This window comes from Hetaerina americana, unplaced genomic scaffold, assembly GCF_022747635.1.
Source record: "Hetaerina americana unplaced genomic scaffold, ioHetAmer1.1.p SCAF_31, whole genome shotgun sequence".
In the NCBI taxonomy this organism is placed as follows: domain Eukaryota; kingdom Metazoa; phylum Arthropoda; class Insecta; order Odonata; family Calopterygidae; genus Hetaerina; species Hetaerina americana.
In genome coordinates this window covers 4,595,154-4,617,244 of record NW_027286886.1, presented here as the reverse complement: position 1 = coordinate 4,617,244, position 22,091 = coordinate 4,595,154, and the positions used below count along the sequence as shown (strand labels likewise).

At 40.9% G+C, this 22,091-nt stretch overlaps 1 protein-coding gene across 1 annotated transcript in view; it reads right to left on the bottom strand.

The window, feature by feature from the left end:
• Positions 1 to 3,569, bottom strand: part of Eaat1 (Excitatory amino acid transporter 1) — a 214,814-nt gene extending 211,245 nt beyond the window's left edge. The window contains exon 1 of the mRNA XM_071589013.1: positions 3,198 to 3,569. The gene's annotated coding sequence lies outside the window, so the exon portion shown is untranslated. The remainder of the gene's footprint in view (positions 1 to 3,197) is intronic.
• Positions 3,570 to 22,091: the final 18,522 nt, after the last annotated feature.

Here is a 22,091-nt window from a genome sequence, read left to right as displayed (position 1 = left end):
GACGTAAAGTGGTGTAATTAAAACTCCGAAGCGAACTCTGACAATTATTAAGACGACCGCTTCCGCATCCGATTTGCATCTCGGGAGTGAACCTCGCGGAGGGACGCGATGCGAGAAGAAAAATGGGGCGGGTTCCAGTGGGGGAGGGAGGGGTGGGTGCGGGGGGAGGGGCGTGGTCCAGTCGGGGCGGGACAAGAGGGTCGGGTGGGCGAGGGAGGGAAGGATTGGTTGTGGGAGGAACCCATGGGGGCAGGGTGGCCTGGGAGTTGGCGGAAAGAGATGAGAGGGAGACGCGGGAAGCGGGAGCGATTGAAGCATTTTGAATGCCCGGGCCATGCGAGATTAGCACTCTTAGTATCATCAAATGAAGGCGCGAATGTGGGAAGGCGGAGAAGTCGGCCGGCGGAGGGAGAGGTCGGGATGGGACCACTTGAGGAGCCGCATTAAGGTTAGTGACAGTAAGCGGCTTTGAGAAACGTATTCACCGTCTGGGGGTGAGGAGAAGGAGGAAGTTGGGAGGGTGGAGGTTGGGGAGGATCGCGGGGGAGGGAGAGAGGGGATGGAGGGAGGGAATGGGAGAGAGGGAGAAACGGGGAGGGAGGAGAGGAAGCAGATGGAGCGAGGGGAGGGAACGGACGGGGACAGGATGTGGGAGGAAGAGGGGAGCGGGGGGAAGATTGGGGGAGGGATGGCACGCGATTAGAGGAGAGAGAGGATGTGAGAAGAGACGGTGAGGGGTTGGGTGGGAGGGGCGATCGCTCGGGTGGTGATGGGACAGGGGGAGAAGGGACCCTGATACTCTGCGGGGGGTTTGGATGTGGTGGGGGCGGGGAGGCAAGGGGGTGGAGAAGAGCACATTATTTAGGGGGGCGGAGAGGGTTGAATATCTGCTCGGTCTTTTTTTTTAAAAAGGATCCGTAGAGGATGGAATGTTTAGGTGGGGATGGCCTCGCGGTACACACACGCACACTAGGGAAGGTGGTGATGTGGGAGGACCAACGCCGTCCCACATTCTGCGCACTTTTTTATTTCTCGTGATGTCGCGGTCCGAGAATGGATCTCCGCGTCTTGGGGTGGAGGAGTAGTATTTTGGGTGGAACGGGAAATGAATCGCGGGCCCCGAGTTACGGGCGGTAAAGAGTGCAACCGCGAATGCACTTTTCCCAGCCACCGATGATGATTACTCTTCTCCTCTTTCCCTCCCGCCCCCAATCCACCGCGCCCCTCATAACCCTTCCCGTGAGCCCTTGCGGTGAAGAGGGACGGGAGGAGGTGTCGGGGTGGGCGAAAGAGGCGGCCGTTGGTGGGACTGGTGAGGGCGTGTTACGCAACGTCCCCCCCTCTCTATCTCACCCTCTCTATCTTCCTCTCCCACTTACTCTCGCTCACTCTCGCGTTCTTTTCTGCAAGCCGCCCTCGAAGCTCAATTGTCGCCCTAGCGCCAAGATACTCCTGCCCCGACCAACTCACCTCCACGCGAGGGATGGCGAATTGTTTTGCGCGGGGCAGCACTGTAGACTTTACAATCCTAGCCAAGGAAATGGGTAACCTACATGACCACGCTCGCCATGCAGATGATGAGCATCTGCGAAACGCTCGAACACATTAGCTTTCGTCTCACCACTCGTCAACATATTATAAATACCAAATAACAATGTAACATGATATTTTTCGGGCTGATAATATTTGTATCGTCTAATAATAATATCGCCAAACTCATTTCATGAACTTATTGATGCAACTTTTGCTTATAATTAGCTTTTCTGAGTTTAATACATGACCTGTTAATCACTTTGCAAAAGAGAACTTATACTTTCAAAACAATAAGCGGTAAAACATTATAATTTAACGCACTATTTTCAGATAAAATCAAATATATCCTCACGCCAAAATAAGATTTGGGTCAAGCGCTAATACTTCATGGTGCTTTATAATACCGCCGTAACATTTACCCGTCACGATATTGTTTTACATTTATCCATATAAAAATGTTACTGAAAATTTTTATTGTTGCCAAAAAAGTTTCAAATGTTCGCGGTTTCAAGGAGTGGGACAAAATATATCATATTTTAAATATTTTTCGCCAAAATAATTTAGCTTAAGCGACTCCGCCAAAGACATTCCAGTTCAAATTTCAGTTAAAACTAAAGTAAATTCAATTCACAGTGGCGTAATGAGGTACAAGATTCGTCTTCAAATTATCCTCATTTGCCTCACATTGACAAAATATAAGTTGCCTAAATGTAATCCAAGCATTCAGGATAAAAACGTAGCTAACACAACGTTTGCCCTCCATTTTACCGGTGTTGAGCAGACAAAGATGTTCCATCTTATGCGCTTCGAGCAAGGCTCGGGAGAGTACACTGATTTCATCCTCCTAACAGAAGAGAAGTATTAATTACTTAGACATAATTGTGAGAAGAGCCAAATGCCTTTTTGTTTCACTGTGAAGTCCAATAAAATCCTCGTAGCCAAAATATTACCTATTGAGTTAATTCCCATGCAAAGGATTAATGGTTACATTAATGCCGTTACTTAAACACTTTCCTTCGTTTCGTGGACTTCATTTTAAGTACCAGCCCACCAATAAGGCAGTAAATTTAAGGTACGATACTATTCTGAAATCCACACGCGAGTAGTTCAGTTTCCACTTTCTGCCGCCTAGGGCGGCGCTCTCGCCTCGGATTTTCCGCACGCTTTTCAAACAGCAAACACTTGAGTACACACGGCCGACATCGCAAGTCCGTGCACAATCCAGCGGATCAGGGGGGCGCAAGTTTCCCTGGTGGTAGCCGCATCTCACGCTGGGGCGAAAGGGGTCCTCGGGCGTTGCGAGGGAATGACGCGCTCCCGCGAGCGGAACGTATATCATCCGCCCCGTGACTTCGGCACTTCGCCTTGAAGGGGGAAATAAATTAAATAATAGTCACGCGAAACTGGAGGGCAGTGCGGCGGTGGAGGTTTCAGGACCACTGACCAAAAGGGGGACCCAGTAGATCAACGGGGACGCGCCGTGGTCGACGTGCCGTTGCCGGACCACCTCCGGGTAATGTCCCCGTGCGTCGTGGCGGCCCTTACCCACGTGTCCGCGACGCTCGGGAAAGGTGGAGGATCGTTGTTTATCGCCATGGGAAGAGGAAGTGTGCTGATGTATGCGGTCGTGTCGGGGGATGGTGAAGGAAGAGACACACACTCACCTGTGCGTCGGTCGTACTCGCGGAGAGACGGCGGGCGTCGGTCGGGTCGACCGCGGTGGGGTCGGAGGGAAGTGTGCTCTCGGAGGTGTTGGCTGCGGCGGCGCGAGGGGAAGACGCGTCGAACGGGGCCGAGCGCGTCGACCGTCGGTCGCTGTTGCGCGGCGTGTGCTGCGTTGGTTGAGGGGGGGAGGGGGAGAATGGTCCGCGGGTGACGACGGACACGGGGAAGCCGACGGCGTGTCTCGGCCCCAACGACCTGGCTCGCGTGTTCCTTGCGGCGTCTGACTTCCCACACGGCTCTTTTTCTCCCTCGGAGTCTGCCTCTCGCTCGACCGCCTCACGCACTCTGCTCTGACTCGGACTGAACGGCGGCTCGAGGGGAGCGAGTGTCTCAAGCCGCGCGCGCGACCCCTCCGCACGGGCGGGGCGAGGAGCGGGACGGACGGGCTGGGGGGGGCTAAAGGAGGGGGGCGAGCAGGGAGTGGTGGGGATGGCATTAGAGGGGGGCGAGGCGGGTGATGGATGTACGGCGTGGCGGGGGAATGGGGATGGGGGCGGCGACGTTGGCGAGTTTCTGTGCCAGGGAAAGCCAGCGAGCACGGAGCGCGGGGCGCCCCGAGAGCGGGCTAGGGTGGTAGGATGGGGTGCCGGGGGAAGAGCGGGGAGGTTGCCCGATGCGCCGACATCCGCGTCTGCTGAGCGGAGCCGGGACGCTGCGGGTCGGGCATCGGGAGGTTGAGCTTGCGGATCGGGTCTTTAACCTGCGGCGGAATGAATTCTGTAACCCGAGACTACCGGATCGGGGGTTGGTTGCGATGATGATTATTATTTCCCTCCTCCCAATCCCTCGGAAAATCCTCCCAATCGTCTCGGAAAGAGGGAAGATGTCACATTCGAGGCTACGGGCGGCTCAGATGACTACATTAAAAAATTAATGTGACTCACCTCATTACTTTCCTGTTACCGTAGGCGCGGTTCGTAAATGTTGAGGTGCCTAGGAGCTCTTTCGGTGTGGGGTGAATTTCTCGGCCGCGTTCTTCCCGGCTTCGTCAAAGTGGTTTAGACGATTGCTATTGCGTGAGACACTGGATGACAACATGCTCCACGCAACACAAGATTTGATGTTCACCTCAGAGGAATATTTCATCTACATTATGTGAAGTTATAACTGAAAAACCAGCAATAAATTATCACTCCAAATGGTAGTATACCTGTATAACCGTAGTGTTGCAAGGAAAATAAATCACCATTGTTTTAATGAAAGTCTCCTCGTTGAGATTTCGTGTCAGGAAAAAATCATATAACCTCATATGCCATTGAAAAGATGTCTTTGCAATTTCATCACAAGGTATCCGCAAGGTTTTCCTTTCACTCAAGACCTCCGAGGAAATAATGACATTTGTCAGCACGAATGCTCCCATAGTTTCGGAAAGTGTTTCCTCTTACAGTATTGATGTTTCCCACTTGCTAAATGGTTTACAAATTAAATATCTGCAACCTAACTTCATACGGGATTAAGTGTAGATGTTTTATTGTCAAAAATTACTAGGGTAACGTTTAATTTCATTATTCATGTAATAATTGATTTTACGAAATTTTTTCTAAAATAAAGACTGTCACCAGCACATTTTGCCACAAATTTACTACTCAAAAGATTCACATCCATGGAAATACTCGACAAATAGTTGAATGAATCCGAAATTTTCCCGAAAGGGAGTATACAAAAGGAGTAAATACAATAACTTAAAGAACTATTCTACAACAAATATTGAACTTGTAAACAAACAATATTGTTCAAAACAATACCATAGTGCAGTGTACTGTATTACAATTCCATCGATTCTGGTCGGTATATAAATGGCCCCACTCTTAGTAAAAAATTAATTATTATTTTTCATTTTCCGTGTATCTTCCTGGATTTATTAAGTTTTTATAACTCTAAATTAAAGATTTCCTGGATAAAGTTTTGCTCTTTATATTTTTAAAATAACGAGTTTAATTTAGTGGAAATCCGTGATGCTTTACAAAAATGCTCTTGATCCAAATTAAAATTAGTTGGTAAAATAAATCCCAAACCTTATTTCCTTTTAAAAACCTATTGCCGTATTTATTAACGCAAAAGTATTACAATGGTGTCTCAATACTAAATAAATGTATGTTCCCAACTAGCTAAAACAATTGAACTTCCCCTCCATCCGCCAGTTGCCCTTAGCTTCAGTCGTCCATACGAGGTCTCCCCAAAAATATCGCGAATTTTGAATTTATGCTGATTAAGCAGATTTGATTTTCGATTTTTTTGTGACGTTACGTTGCTACTTATGCCTCTCACTTATGCTGAAAAGTTTGGCTATTTTGAATTTTCAGCTAATTCTTGACAGCTGTTTTGCTTGGACGTGTTTTGGTCTGTCTTCGATTTTTGCCTATTCCAAAAAATGGATCAAAGAATCTCTATCAAATTTAGGGTGAAAAACGAAATTAAGTTTAAGTGCGCATACCAAATTTTGACTGTGGCATATGTAGAAGCTACCTTGGACCGAAGCAACGTTTATCGGTGTGACAAAATGTTCTCAGAGGGCCGAGAAGAGCCAGTACAGTACGGACGCCTGAGCACGTCAAAAACAGACGTAAACATTAATGAAGTGAAGAAAATAGTATTGGCCAATCGCTGAATCACCATTAGAGAAGTTGCTGAGCACCTAAACATATCGATTGGCTAGTGCCATTCGATTTTTACCAATGATTTGGGCATGACACGGGTCGACGCGCGCGAAATTCGTACCAAAATAGCTTAATTTCGACCAAAAACAGTCACGCATTAACATTGCTAAAGAGGAGTTGGACTCTGTCCGCGGCGACCAAATTTTACTTCAGAGAGTCATACCTAATAACGAATCATGGGTTTATGGTTATGACGAGGAAACTTAAGCTCAATTATCTCAATGGAAGTTGCAGCACGAGCCAAGACCGAAAAAAGCGCGCCAAGTTTAGTCGAATGTGTAAGTTTTACTCAAGAGTTTTTTTCGATTGCAGGGGCGTGGTGCATCATAACTTCTTGCCACGGGGTAGAACGGTAAATAAGGAATATTACCTTAAGTTATTCGCAATTTACGCGAAGCAATCCGCCACAAACGCCCACCTTTTCTTCCTCTACCCCTGCACACATTTTCGTAGTAATTCTCAATTCGAAAGAAAGAGTAATTTTTCTTAAATTCGAAATATTACCTAAACGTATTATTTCATGGAATACTGTAGAAGACAATCTCCGTTATTGGATGTAGATCGTGATTATAAATTTTGGTATTTTTGCGGAAAAATCTATAAAATGGGAAAATAACCCATATACTTAAAGCTGCGCTACATCTTTCGGGAAAGGATTAAGTTGCCAATTTCTCTTACAATACCGAACAGTGGAACCCGATACTTTCCTCACCACTTCTCGCGTAAAGAGCACGGAGTGGACGAAGTGAAAGGTTATTTTTTGGGAAGGGTATGAAAGGGTACGGGCCGCTTCAAGTATCGGATTTCATGCTTATTGGTTACGTTCTTAGAAAACCAATGATGAGAACGGAGTACTTTTTCTTGAACCATGCTTCCATGCGCTACTTCTTCGTTTTGATATAAACTCTCCTCCCAAGGGGATGGGTATATATGCTATATAGTGATATGTTTTCAAAACATATTGTAGGGTATATCACCACAGCCATGGAGTATCGAACTTCAGATATTGCAGGAGGACTCAATAACATGATATCCGTGGAAGAATAAATCTTCGGATTTATCAAAAAAAATTCAGTAAATGTCCGGCTCATATATGTTTGCATGTTCGTAAAAAGTCCATTATGGCTTTCTGTTAGGAACTTATATGGTGTCAAACAGCAGGGTTATTCAGTTCCAGGATGAATCCTCTAATAAGGACACAACTGAAAATTAGTCAAGCAATATGGCTGTAATCCACTTTAGGAAGTCTAAAGTGGTATTATGAAATTCAATCAACAGACGTCGTTGATGTTATTGGCATTATATGATTATAATATTTCAATTTCTCCACCGAAATCGTTAATTTTGAACGTAAGTATTTGACAATATTTCTGATAATGTTCGATAATTAACTTGACGAATTAACTGCTCGGATGACTACCGATGTTTTCACGTTCACTCAAGTTGCATACTATTTAAGTCTCTCTTCTATTGACTTTTTATTTTTAATAACGCATTCAGAATTTTTTTAAATACGTGGGGAGCTCTTTGTAGCTGGTCACTTGTCTCACGTGGAAACCGGGCAAGTTTTATCATCAGCTAAATTATCGCAAACTGGTTCGTGGTGCAGTATTGTCTTGATTTCTCCTCGTGATAGTCTTTCTTTGTGGAATAATTGTGTATAATATTTCCTGCATTGAGTAAACATCACCGCCATTCAATACTGTGCCTGCATATCTTTAAAGAACGTAAACGAATTCTCAACGTTTGGGTTTGCAATGATTGGTGTTTGTTAATGATTATTCTTCAAAGGCGATCATTTTTTTGTATCAATACAGAGTTTTTACTGCTTTTGCCCACATTTTTGTCTGTAATAACAATAACATACAAGCTAGATGCTTTCATTCCATGTACTTACATAACTACGATAAAGTATGCATTACTTAATGTGTTGATTATACAACGGCTGAGTTAAAAAAATCTCCACTTCAAACCCTTCTGAACTAATTACGTATAATTGTATATTATATATTTTTTTAATTATATATTTGCAATAATAATTTATAATAATACAAACGTATATTTACGAAAGAAAAAGGTAGGATTATAGTTATGTGCTCAGGAAGTGGCGTGAAGTAGCTATAAACTATATAGTAATCAAGAAAAATTTAGCGTATAAGGAAGTAAATCAGTACCATGATCTCGAATTGTGCGTGCATTTCCTCTTCTTAAACTGCAAGCATTAGCAGTTATAATGATATCGATATTTTTTCAAGATAATAAATACCTGGCTGCTTCAGTTGGTACTGCTCGACTAAGTCATGCAAATTATACGTATTAAGACAGATTTCAGTGAATCTAAGGATATATGGGTACCAAACGCAGGTTTATTAAATTCATTTATCATGTGTGGCTTTTCTTCGCCAATAATTGATTATACTTTTATAACTACATATTTTTAAATGCATGAAATCAACAAGCAACATTCAATATCCTTTAGAACTAAATATCTACATGTGGTATTCTGATGAAATATTGATTTGAAAAAGATCCCATCCATTTCATTTAATTATTTCATATGATGGTATATCCTTTAATTAGGTGAAGTTTTCTTACAGTAGGTTTGCTATGAATATATGGTGTGTGCAATAAATGCGCGAATTGGTACAATCTGGCGGCCATGACGCGGAATATAGCCCCGGCCACTACAGGCACTAGTTGCCTGACACTCAATGAGCCGTGTGTGCTTGGTGAATCGTCGAGCTGTGCCAATGGTGCCAGTTATGTTAGTTTCTGCTGTCCTAATTTTTACTGTTTGCCGAAAATGGAAATTGACGAAATCACGGAGCAACGAATCAGCATAAGGTTTTTGGTGAAGTGCAATAAAAGATATCAAGAAATTATTGAAATGTTGACAGCAGTTTACGGTGATGATGCTCTGAAGAAAGCACCCGTTTTCAAGTGGATTAAGCGTTTTAAAGATGGCCGACAGGACGCCACGAATGATGCAAGGCCGGGACGATCTTCAACCACCCGTGTGGACGACAGCATTGATCGTGTGCGGTCCCTTGTCCTTACCGACTGTCAAATAACTGTCCAAATGATAGCTGATGAACTGAAGTCAGGAAAATCAACAGTGCACACTATTTTAACCGAGCATGATGGATGGATCCTTCACCATGACAATGCACCTGCACATTCAGCATTGATTGTTCGCCAGTTTCTGGCGAAAAATTCAATCACCATCCTTGATCATCCTCCTTATTCGCTATATCTCACCCCCTGCGACATTTTCCCATTCTCAAAATGCATAACTGTGACGAGGGGACATCACTGGGAAGATGTAGACACAATAAAGCTAGAAACGACGAGAAAACAAAAAAGCCTAACTGCCGAGGACTTCCAAGGATTCTTTAAGCAGTGAAAAATAAGATGGAGTAAGTGCATAGCAAGGAATGGAGAGTATTTGGAAGGTAAAAAATCGATGTCGACTAAATTTTGGAAAATAAAGTTTTTATGGCCTCAGTTCGCGTATTTATTGGACAGAGTAGTTCACGACGACAAATTTGGTCTCATTTAACAAAAAATAAGGTCACTCCTTTCTATGAAATTTATCATTAAAATATTGCTTATATAAGCCCAATTATCTAGACTGAAACCAATGATGAATATTAAGGAACGTGGAAAACAAGCTGTCTTTAACATCATCTGGAACAATCATATTGGTGACTGATGAAGTTTTAAAAATAGATTTCAAGAAATTTAGAAAGCACCTTAGGTGTTTAATAACAAAGATAATACATTAGCCATCATCGGTACTTTAAATTTTTAATAATTGGAATCGTCAATCGTTTAGAATCATAGTGACGTACTGCCAGGCCCAATAGTTTTGTTTTCAATAGAATTGCTGATGTTTTAAGTACCTTAACGTTTAGGCAAGAGGATGTCTGCTAAGAAATTCAAAGTTGAAAAAAATTGTTTTCTGCATACTTATCATAGAACTTCTGGATGAACTCTAATTACTATTGAAAATAGCAGCTATAATTTACACGAAATGAACCATGTCATGAAATCATAGTGCGTTTTGGAGAATTAGAAATTGCAAATTTCACCAGGTTTTTCCATGCAAGGAATTTGTTTATTTTTGTGAGATGGATTAAATGTGCTTGTAAGGAGAGGCTTACACTCCAGAACATTTACAACTTGGCACATCATTTTGCAATCATTTCCAAATTCTTTGGGTTTTGAAAATTCAATGGTTTAATATTAAATTACATAGGTAGGTTTTTAGGAACCAAATAGATTACATCACTGTATAATTCATGACTTAGTGCTTTCGTTGTGCAGATAAGGGTGAGTAGTAACGTTACATTATATCAAGAGGAAAAATGTTATGATGCACAAGCAGTGAAGTGCTTGGCTCAATGCATCTGCAAATCATTATCTAAATTTTCTTATCAATGTTTTAAAGCAAAATAATTGCTATCGATATATTTGTACTGAGACTTAATGATTTTAACTAATTTAAAGAAGATTATGGTTTTCAATTTTAAATAAAATATTTCAATCCTAAGACTGGTTTACTGCAGCTCTCCATTCTCTTCTATTTAATGTCAAGACCCTCAATCCTTGATACCCCCTCTGTTTTACGTCCTTCTTAACTTGTCCCATGTATATGTGTCTTGTTCTTCCTCGTGGAATCTTCCTTCTATTTTTTTATATTCCTGATCAATCCATTGATGGTTTGTATTAAGCAGAATTATATTCTCTTGCTAACTTAGCTATTTCTTGATCTTTTAAAGTCTTCAAATATTTATGAAATGGTGAGTAAAGGTTTTACAAAAGTAAACTTGAAATTGGTGTGCGATGTAAAAAAAGATAATCATATTGTACACTGCTGACAACCTCAGCTAAAAATATGATATCCCATGGTTACATATTCAACTCTTAATAAATTGTCAAAATACGGTTTATTAAATTTAAGAGCCAGCTTATCTGATAATTATGTGACTGAAGCATTTACCGATGAGTCACAGTAGAGGCCGTTGCGTTGTTAGTTTGAGGATTTTACGTTGATGGTGGATTCAAAAATGTTGGCTACAGAACCCACCAGGTAAGTAAAAAATTATAATCTCGAAAGCATTTCATTTAATCACTTTCAAAATTTCTTCCGGCAAGGAAATTTAACCAATAAGCTTCTATGTCATACGCATCGTAAAAATACTTTGATTGATGATTGATGGTATCCTCTGCTTTACGATTGGACATAATTATAGGAACCGCATCTCGTCGATAGATTGTTCTTGTCGAAATCCTTGATGTGAGAATCGTCAAACTAGATCTAAAATGTTCACATTAGTCTTATTTTTATTTCTTATTATAAGGAGTAAAACATTTTTCCTAAAGCCTGAATGCACACATACAGGAATTACCTGCATTACAAAGATATCAGGATGCTCTGGTGAGTCAAAATCATAAAATCTGTTTTTTTAGTTAAATTCGATATTTAATGTCTTATTTTCTTATATTATTTACTGCAGCGTTAAATTTCGTCTATAAGATTGCTCCTCTCTTGTTATGAATATTAGAAAATACTTCATCCGGTGTTCTGTCATGAATTTAGTTTCCGTCACTAGGATTTTTCAAATGCTCTTTTCATCTCCTAGCTATAGGCTCATTATCAATGAAAATTCCCTCATGGCCATCTCAAACCCCATTGATGTGTACTGATCAACCATTGGAGCGGTATTTCACGTTTCTTTAGCCTACTCCATCTTTTTCTGTGCGAGGTTATGCTTACAAAACTCTTCAATCATGGTCTTCCTCCATTCTGATTTCGCATTTCGACTGATTTCTTTGTTACACCTTTTGTAACAAACTAGACATTCCTCAGTCAGTTTTTCTACTTTAAATATAAGATAAGGTTCTTCCTAGGCTATTAAAAATTTGGTGCAATGGTGTACTTTCCCAGGATAATATGCTGGGAAATTCATGGCATTTATGGAGACAGCAACTACGAGAGCTATATTATCTTCAAATGAGGTTCCAGTTACTTGAAAAATAGTTGGCAAAGAAATTGGCGCTTCCGCTAAATTGAAACATTTGAGATATCTCTGATACCGAAATAGCTCAAGTTCCCTTGAAAATCTCGCCAGATTTTGCATGTTTTGGACGGAGTGTTATCTTCTCCACATCGCGAAACTTACTGAGTACGCGGGTCGAAAACATTGCATATTAATGTCAATACGATTGAGAAAATGCCTCCTATGTATTTCAGGAGACCGATTTTACTTCTTCATTCTATGACTAACCTAGCAACTTCAGCTTTCACTTTGCATTATATAAACTTTTTATTTTTTCATAATTGTTCCCGTATGAACGTAATTAGTGGAATTCCATCAGGTAAGAGTTAAGATATTCCAACTACAAAACATTTTAGGCGCTTAAGTACCAACCAGAAATTCAACGGAAATATTAAAACCGATTACTTTTTACATTAGGATGAATCTCACCTATTACTTACGTCGCTCAACTCGACCTTAAAAGATGATTGCCTTTCTTGTACTTCTGCGCTTCATCTATATGGATTATGCTATGCCTCAATATCCTGTGGGGACCAGGCCATATCCTACGCTCTTTATGTGGAGCCTATACTACCTTGAACTTAAAATATTGGAAACGCTCTCACTCTTATCGGTGAAATATTGACATAACATATTGATGCCTTTAAAATTTCCAAAATTCCGTCTGCTGCACAGCGTGAGATATCAATTTCATTGCAAAAAGCCAAAAACGTATTCCTTATAAATAAATGTCTTTGTTTTGGCTTCTAATTACAGTCTTAACCTCGAGCGCTCCTTTAAGCTGTAAAGTTAACACTGGAAGGAAGCCAGTTTCATTCCCTGTGCCACCTGCGATTTCTCGGGAAGTTCTCGTACATATACAATCACATAACAGCTTTGGTTTAGCTGCGGGTTTCCAAAATCATCCCTTGGATTTGAACCCTGATCCTCTGATGGTAAATTACTCTACGCAACCGGCTAACACGTCATCTTCCGTAGCTTAAATATCTAATCATTATCATCTAAATTTTACAGAAGAATGGGACTTAAGGCATAGGAGCTACATAATTTAAACGTCCATTCCAAAAGAGAGTGCCAGCTTTTGACGTCTATGACTACTGACCGGAGGACCCGGGTTCGATTCGGCCTCTCTGGGCACCCGCAGCTCCGCACAAGCAATGCGATTTTTCGGGAACCAGATCTTCCTGGGTGGCCATAACCGGCACAGGGAAAGGAACTGCCCCCCCTACCCTGATGTGTGAATGTTACACGCCGTTGAGCTTAGTACTGGGTGAAGTCTACAATCACCTACCTGGTTCTATATCTCTGGATCTACTGTACGTATATACTCATATAATACCCCTAGATACAATAAAAACACAATAATCTGAGACAAGTTATCATTTCGGAGGAAAGAAGGTAGTTGCAAGGGTATAGAAGGCATGACAGTGCTGACTTAGATTCCCATGGGTAGCCTAGAAGAGCCCCAGCCATAGAGCGATTTTAGGATAGAAAGCGAGTGACTTAGACCGATGCCGATCAGGGATTACCTTTTCTGAAAAAGAAATTTAACTCTGAATTGTATTTTTTTCATCGCTTTTTGTGTGTATTTTTCCTATTAACTGATCTCATTCTCGTCTCTTATTTTGTTTCAATGGTGTGGGCTTCAGTTACTGTCGACTTTCTGAGGGCTAGCCAACTAATGAGGCAAGTCTTTCAATGGAGAAGAGAGGCTTTGGATTAAGCCAAACAGCTCTAAATCCTCAAGACCTTCAAAAGCAAGAACAAGCATTCATCTGAAATCGGCAGAAACTATGTTTTTAGTCGTAGTCCCTGTTCACCATTTGAAAGAGGAAATGAAAAATTAAGCCTGCTTTCATACTGTGCGCATAGTACGAGAGGTGCATGTCAAAATTTCTTCCCAAATGCAACATTTCTTGAAGCACTCAGAAATAAACTTAAAAGTGATATTCGCCACGTTCACAATCCTCATCTTCGTTAATGAAATATCAACTCAACGGAATGAATGAATCGCTCAGTATCATCGCTTAATCTTTATTTTATATAGCCATTACAATTTGAATCATTCTTTTTTTATAGTAAAAAATCCCTTAAATCCGAGAAAAATTTAATTAACCTCGGAAAAAACCCTGGCGTTTTCTCCCGTACGTGAGGTAATGATATCAGTCAATGCCATTGTTTTTGCAAAACTGTAGTTTTTCTCCTGCAATAATATCTCAAAAATATTCTCTAAGTAGAAATCCTGTTACTGCAGCTGAAGAAAGGTAAGGTATTGCATTGTGTTTGTGAGAAGTGAGAATAAAATAAGATCACTGCGTCACAAACTGTTTTTTTTTTAGCATTTCACCGACAGCGGACGTCACTTCTAGCATTCTTTCACTCGAATTGCACAGAAGCTGTTATTTGCTACTTTCATAGAATTTGGATTGATGTAATATATGTGGAAAACAAATATTTCCTACGTATTTAATATTATACTCAAACAATTTGTTTGAATATAATATGAAATAATACCATGCAACGAATGAAAACATTCAAAACACCATTCTTTCCTTTCTTACTTATCCGTGGATAAGTAAGTGAAAGCCCAGGAGACTAATGGTGCTGCTTGGTTTCAAAACGTTTATGGTCAATGAATATTACCTCAAGATATAAACGGTATTATGGCCCGTAATTGGTTCCTGAGGATAGCGCAGGGATCCAGGACATGATTATGCAACAGTAATAGGGGCCTGATTCTAAAAGCTCCACATCAAATCCTTACAGTTTTACGATTCGAAATTTCCCAGTGTCAGTAAATCTATTTAATACTTATCATATTTAATTCACATGATGTGATATATAACGTCTATAATATGTTTCCAAATTTTATTGGTTTTTACCGAATGGATGGGTCAGGACGTATGTCTAGAATGGGCGCTTTCATTCAGAGATTTCTCTAATCATTTCGGCTATGATTAAAGAAAATAATGTAAAAAACTTACTTTCTTTGAACAAAAAAAACTAAATGTAATTTTATTTTATTTCAATCATACATACCCAGTGAAACAACAGTTATTATCGATATTAATACATCTATCTGCGGAAAATTTAAATATTCATCTGAAAAATGGAGCAATAGGTTCAAGCTTAACGACTTCTATAGTGAATTATAATTAGTTGTTTTATTTTTTAACGCGCTTACAATTGTAGTACAGTCTCCATCATATATGATATGAAAAGAATTACAGATAATCAATACAACATACAATTACTGACAATCTTTATCATATACCATAGTGATATGATCTTCATAATATACGAGGCGATTCGAAAAGTAAGGTCTCCTATTTTTTTCATAAAAATCAAATTTATTCTCTACAGTCTTGAGCGAGGAATAAAAACAGACAGCAGCTGCTGACGAAATTCGGCGTGGCAACGTTGCCTCACCCCCCCTACAGCCGCGACCTGGCTCCACCTGACTTTTTCTTGTTTCCGCGAATAAAAAGGGAGCTCAAAGGATAGCGGTTCGACTCCATCGAGGCGGTAAAATCGGCGATGACAAAGGCTCTCAACAATCTTCCGGAAACCGAATTCCAGCGGGCTTTTGACGAGTGGCTGAAGCGCCGAACTAAGTGCATCGATGTAGGATGATTGTATTTTGTAAGTATTTTATTTGTTATTATTTGTAAGTATTTTATTTGTTATTATTTGTAAGTATTTTGCAGTAATTGTAATGATAGCTGCAATAAATTTTGATTTTTCGAATCAGTCCCGATACCTTTTGTACGAACCCTGTATTTGGAAAATAGTCGAAGTCTCATATGTGCAAATTACCCATATTATACAGTTGGTTGAAAACCTTGCTGGGCAGAAAACGCTCACAATTGTCTCACAAAAAGTCTTTTGCCATTATAGCAACGCACCAGATCCTCCTTTGCAGTTGTCACAATAGTATGAGGTCTGTTCATAAAGTATCACGACTTTTGTGTTTTTTCAAAAATTATTTATTTACTTATGAATATATATTTTGTCCCCTTCAAAGTAATCCCCATTTGATATTATACACTTGTGTCAACGTTTTTTCCGATCCACGAAGCACTTCACAAAACCATTTTTTGTGATCTTGTTCAGCTCCTCCTTCGATGCAGTCTTTATCTCGTCAATCGTGACGTAGAGTCGTCCTTTCATGGGCCTCTTCAGTTTCGGGAACAAGAAAAAGTCACTGGGGGCCAGATCTGGGGAAAACTGTGGCTGCGGTATCATTGGTGTGCTGTTATTGGCCAAAGATTCGCGCACAAATAACGATGTGTGAGAAGGGGCGTTGTCATGGTGCAAAAGCCAATTTTCGTTCTTCCACAAATCCAACTGTTTGTGGCGGATTTCTTCGAGCAAATTGGGCATAACTTGCAGGTACTATTCCTTATTTACCATTCTACCATGTGGCAAGATCTCTTGATGCATTACGCCCCTTCAATCGAAGAAAACTGGACGTAAAACTTTCACATTCGACCGAACTTGGCTTTTTTCGGTCTTTGCTCGTGCTGCAACTTCCATTGAGATGATTGACCTTTAGTTTTCTCGTCATAACCATAAACCCATGATTCGTCACCAGTTATGACCCTCTAGAGCAAATTTTGGTCGTCGCAGTTAGAGTTCAACACCTCTTTAGCAATGCTAATGCGTGGCTGTTTTTGGTCGAAATTAAGCAATTTTGGTACGAATTTCGCGCGCGGCGACCCAAGTCATGCCGGCATCGAATGGCAATCGATATGTTTAGGTGCTCAGCAACTTCTCTAACGGTGATTCAACGATTGGCCAATACTTTTTGCTTCACTTTATCGATGTTTTCGTCTGTTGTTGACGTGCTCGGGTGTCCGGCAGGCTTTTCGTCGTTCACATCTTCTCGGTCCTCTGTGAACATTTTGTACCACCGATAAACGTTACTTTGGTCCAAGGTAGCTTCTCCATATGCCACAGTTAATATTCGTAATGCGCACTTAATTTCGTTTTTCACACATAATTTGATAGAGATTCTTTGATCCATTTTTTGGAACAGGAAAAAATCGAAGACAAGCCCAAACTCGTCCAAGTAAAACAGCTGTCAACATTTAACTGAACATTCAAAATGGCCGAACATTTCGGCGTAAGTGAGAGACAAAGTACCCACAAAACGCCATAAAAAAATCGAAAATCAAATACACGTAACCCGTAGAAATTCGAAATTCGCGATACTTTTTGAACAGACCTCGTGTGAATGAATTACGATACCAACTCGTAATCTCTATTTTTCCGGATTTGACACCTTCGGATTGGTTCTCGAATGTGTTGAAAATCTTCCGAAAAGTATATTTAATTCAGTTCAATATTAATTGCGGAAAAATATGCCATTTTGTAAAATTGGGACTAGCATTATTTGGGAAAGACCAACAACTGGAGTCGCGTTGCACAAAGGTTTTGAGCTTAAAAGAATACTGCGTTGAAAAATAAAAATGGTGTACGCATGAAAAATTCAATAGTTTTCATTTTTGCGCGGTCTTCTCTAACCACCAACTTTATCGATTAAAATTTGCTCCATGAACCGAATGCCTTTTCATGTATAAATCCGATGGGAATAACCATTACTTTAAGTGAAAAGCTATTACTAACATAGCTATTTCTTGACTTGCCAGTTTGGCAAGAAGTTTTTGAAAACATTTTCCCGTGAATTCAATGGAAAATTTTCACTCTACCTTAGAAGCTAATTTTAAATATTAACCTCTCTATAGTGAAGGTTAGCGCTAAGTACTGGAAATGGGCAAACGAAGACAGTTTGGATAAGCAAATCTGTCACAAGTGTTTGTGTACGTATTGTGCAGTATAACTTAGGATTATAGACTAGCGAACTACAAACCTCCACTTATTTTGTTTTACAGTTTATATCATATTTTTTCATTTCAAACACACGGCAAAATAATGACCACTGATAATAATCTCCTTCATTTTATGATGGTCACTTTTTTCCTTAACCTCCCAAGTTGGGCAGTTGATGTTAATGCAGATGCATGATAATTCATTGACTTGCTGCCTATCCTTTCATTGTGTAGAGAGCTTCTCGATCGTTCTGGAGTTCATTATGCAAACGAGGCTTCGCAGAACGTATCACGTAAGATACAGAAGCACAGGATGAGTGGAAATCATGTTTGATGGTACAGGGCATAGATTTTCTTCTGGAGAAGTATATATTAAAGACAATTTCAGAAGGTTAATCAAAATAAGTTCTTGCAGCTTTTGGGAAGTTAATAATAACGACAGCCATACTACGCGCAATTTCATTTCCTCTATCTAAAAGCATGAGATTTTACGTAAACGTAGCATGGATATTATCACATTAAAATACCGAAAAGAAGAAAAAATGTCGGTTGCAGAACACTTATTTTATGGTACAAAGACACGCATCGTCATGCCCTGGAAAGGAACGTAAAGCCGCCTCACAATAGATACGTAAAAGACAGTAAGGTTTTTCCAAAATGTTCCATCATCTATAGAAAAGACAGATCTAATAGGCTTTGTGAAGGAGTAATCGTTGCAATTTACTCACAACTGGACGCTAACTATACAATAGATGGAACCAAATACAGCTACCACCTGATAACATGTCAAAAACTTATGTGTTAACCTGATATCAAACATTTAAATATGGCACACACATCAGCAGAATCAACGAGATAGCTTATGGAAGCTACGTTTCATTAGCCGGGTTGAAGTAAAATGTAGGGAGGAGAGAATGTTACTCAGTTTTAGTTAGGCCACAGCTGAAATCTGTGACAAGTATTTGGGATCTTTGGGATATGACTTTAATTCTGTAATTGGATGTGGGTCAGAGGAAATCCTTTAGGTTTGTTAAAGATTGCTACGAGAAGCGAGTAAGCCTCTCGGGTATTCTGGAGAATTTAAGTTGGAAGCCTGTTGATTCTTGAAGAGAACAGGCAAGACTTTTACTTGCAAGGCGCAGTGCACATGAGTATCCTTGCGACACCGAGGGAATTATTAGGATACCAAATTACATTGATAGATTCGGTCACAGAGATAAAATAAGAGATAAAGATACAGTCACCGATGCGCATTTAATGCTGGTACCTTCCTCCCCCAGGCGCGTGCTCTTGGGGGGGCTTTCGGTGTTAAGTGTAGGCGTAGATTATGCTTACAGTTCAAGGTGCAATGACGTGCCAAGTCGATTTACTCTCTTTATAGCAAATAAGTGCTATTTAATTGCAATAAACCCATTGAGGTTTTATCAATAGACCTATTATTAATTGGTTTGTATAGGTAACAGAATGCCTCAAGTTTCCACCGAAAGCTTACCATAGTGGGAAAATTGTTTCCTTAACTCTTGACACATATGCTTAGCCTCCTACTTACTTATCAAGCCATTATTAGGCTAACTGATGTCTGAACGTATGCATTTTTGGAAAGATCCTATTAAATATGTGTCGATAGGTCCTCTTCTAAAGGGTAGGAGTTCAACTTTGGCTAAAATACAACATTGATCTATTTTTTTCGCGGGTGGTGTGATTTTGACATATTTTCGAGTCTCTCTTTGCATCCCTCTCCGCTCCTACATGGGCTCCCCCCTGGAGGCCCACGCCCTTGCCGTAACGTGATGCACACTTTCACCGTTCCTGCTTAAGATTCAGTGCTACCGTGATAAAGGGCCTTGAGGAATGGACCATTTGGAACGATAAGCCAGTCAAGGTCGGCGATAGCCTCGCTACGAAGGCAGGGAGACGGAGGAGATCTACGCAATGTATCGCAAACCTCTGTGAGGGCGTGTGGCGGATTTGTTGGGACACCACCCGCGAAATAGAATCCAACTGCATGCAAAAAAACAAAAAAACATGCTAACGCACTTCAATGCAACAATTTCAGAGTGTAAAAATCATTCGCCTTGACGTTCCTTGAGGCGTCAATGGAAAACTTATTTTAACTTAAACAATTGCAAATACATTCACTGACAACTAATATAAACAGACACATGCGCCTACGAATGCAATAAATATCTACTCGTACGTAGCGTTTAATATTGTAGTTACTTGTAAGTTGATGTTTTTACTATTTTTACTATGACCTCGATTTTTTACTCTTACCTGATTGTCCGAGGAAAGAGCTAATATTTATATATATATATATATGTACTGCGGTCAATCTCCCTTATCTTATCTTTGTATTGCTAACTAATCCAAATAGTGTCGGGCCATAATAATTCCCTTTGTGTCATAGTTGAGCACGTGTGTTCTGAACCTTGCTGAAAGTTGAAGTCTGGCTTGTTCTCTTCGCATCACGGGCGGCTCCCAGCCTAATTCCTCAAAAAGATCTGCCACGCTCGTCTTTTTATCGTCAAACTTTTCGACGCATCGAGTGGATTTTCTGTGAAGTTTATATATATGCATCTTTTATCAGATATTTCTCCCAAGGATTCCGAGTACTTATAACGCATTTCAGATGGAGCCTTACTAAAGCGATATAACACCTCTATCTAACTTTCGCATTGGATTCCCCCACCACCTGTCTAATGAACCCGAGTTTCTTTAAGGCAACTTTGCATTTCTCAGGTGGCGCGGTAGCTATCGTACTGGCTTCCCACCCCTCTGGGTGGGAAGCCAGTACGATATCCCCGGGATACCCCCGATACCGCCCGGGTTCAAATCCCGGCGGTGTTGAATATTTTTCAGAGGTATCTCGATCCCTACTTGAGCACTTGGGGCACGTGGAGGGCACTTTGAGTAAGTACGCCGTCTGTCGGATGAGACGCTAAGCCGCGGACCCCTTGGCGCCTTTCGTAAAGAGTAGGCTAATGCCGACGCCGGGTTTCTCTCCACCCTTCATCCTTTCCTGTCCATTCCCTATGGCACAAATGACCTCAGCAGTCGGTCGCCTCCCCTAAATACTACTGCTACTCCTGATCAGTGCACCACAGGAAAGGCCTGTTGTTAGGCCTTGCCCCAAATAAAATACTTGATATGCCTTAGTTAACACTGAACCTTCTATTTCATAATATATGTCCAACTAATCGCTTGTTTTGCTCCAAAATTTCCAAACTGCGAATGTGCTTTTGATCGGTACTTACTGAACTAAACTGAACTTACTTACTAAAATCTAAATACTTAGCACCGATTCGATATTTTGTCTAAATCGCCAGAGTGTAGCCCAGAGTCAGCTGGGGTCCTCAGTTCCCTGCTTACCACCGTCTGCAAAAAAACTGGAAGATAAACTAGAGCTAAATATATCTTAAAGATTGTCTACCGTTTAGGGTAGGTTTCTGGATGGGTACAACCTAACTATCGGTAAACTCAAAAAAACCCTCGCCTAACAAGACACAACCTAACACCCTGAAACTACAATTAACCATTCTTAAATTCTGCTTGCACTCTGCCTCCTTTCATTCCTTCCAGCAAAACTATTTTTTCGTCCACCAGCCTTATGTTTTCTCCTCTATCACAACCTTCTGCAATTCATAACCAAACAAAAGGCTGTGCATTTACTTCTCTTGCCTCCCACCAATCCTGCCACCTCCCCCACAATGAATCAAAATTCTTCGTTTCTTTTTCTGACATTTTACTTTTTCTGTTTTTCTCCATGCCAAAATCTCAGCAAGTTAATAATAGCTAAAAACAATAGCAGTAAAAATAAAACCCCTATGAAATATTAATAAATCTTTGTAATTTTGTGTTTTTTTTGCGAAACACTAGCTTAAAGAACGTTCAGCAAGTTCTTTATTTAAAGCATGGTAAATCTTTTAGTGGTGATAATGGAGAAGCTTCATAACGCTCTTAACCGTCATCACCATTATAGTCCGTAGTAGTAGAGGTTTTTAGGGAAAGTGGCCAACAGCTGAGATCTTTTCCCCCATTAGGGATGGAAAGGAAAGGATAGCGGGTGGAACGTCGGCCGGCGTCGGCATTGGCCTACTCTTAACGAAAGGCTCCAAGGGGTCCGAAGCTTAACGTCCCATCCGACGGACGGCGTACTCATTCAGTACCCTCCAAAAACTCCTCAAGTAGGGATCGGGATACCACTGAAAAATATCTGCGAACTCCGGGATTCAAACCCGGGCCCTCAGGATGGGAACCCAGTACGTTAGCCACAGCACCTCTGC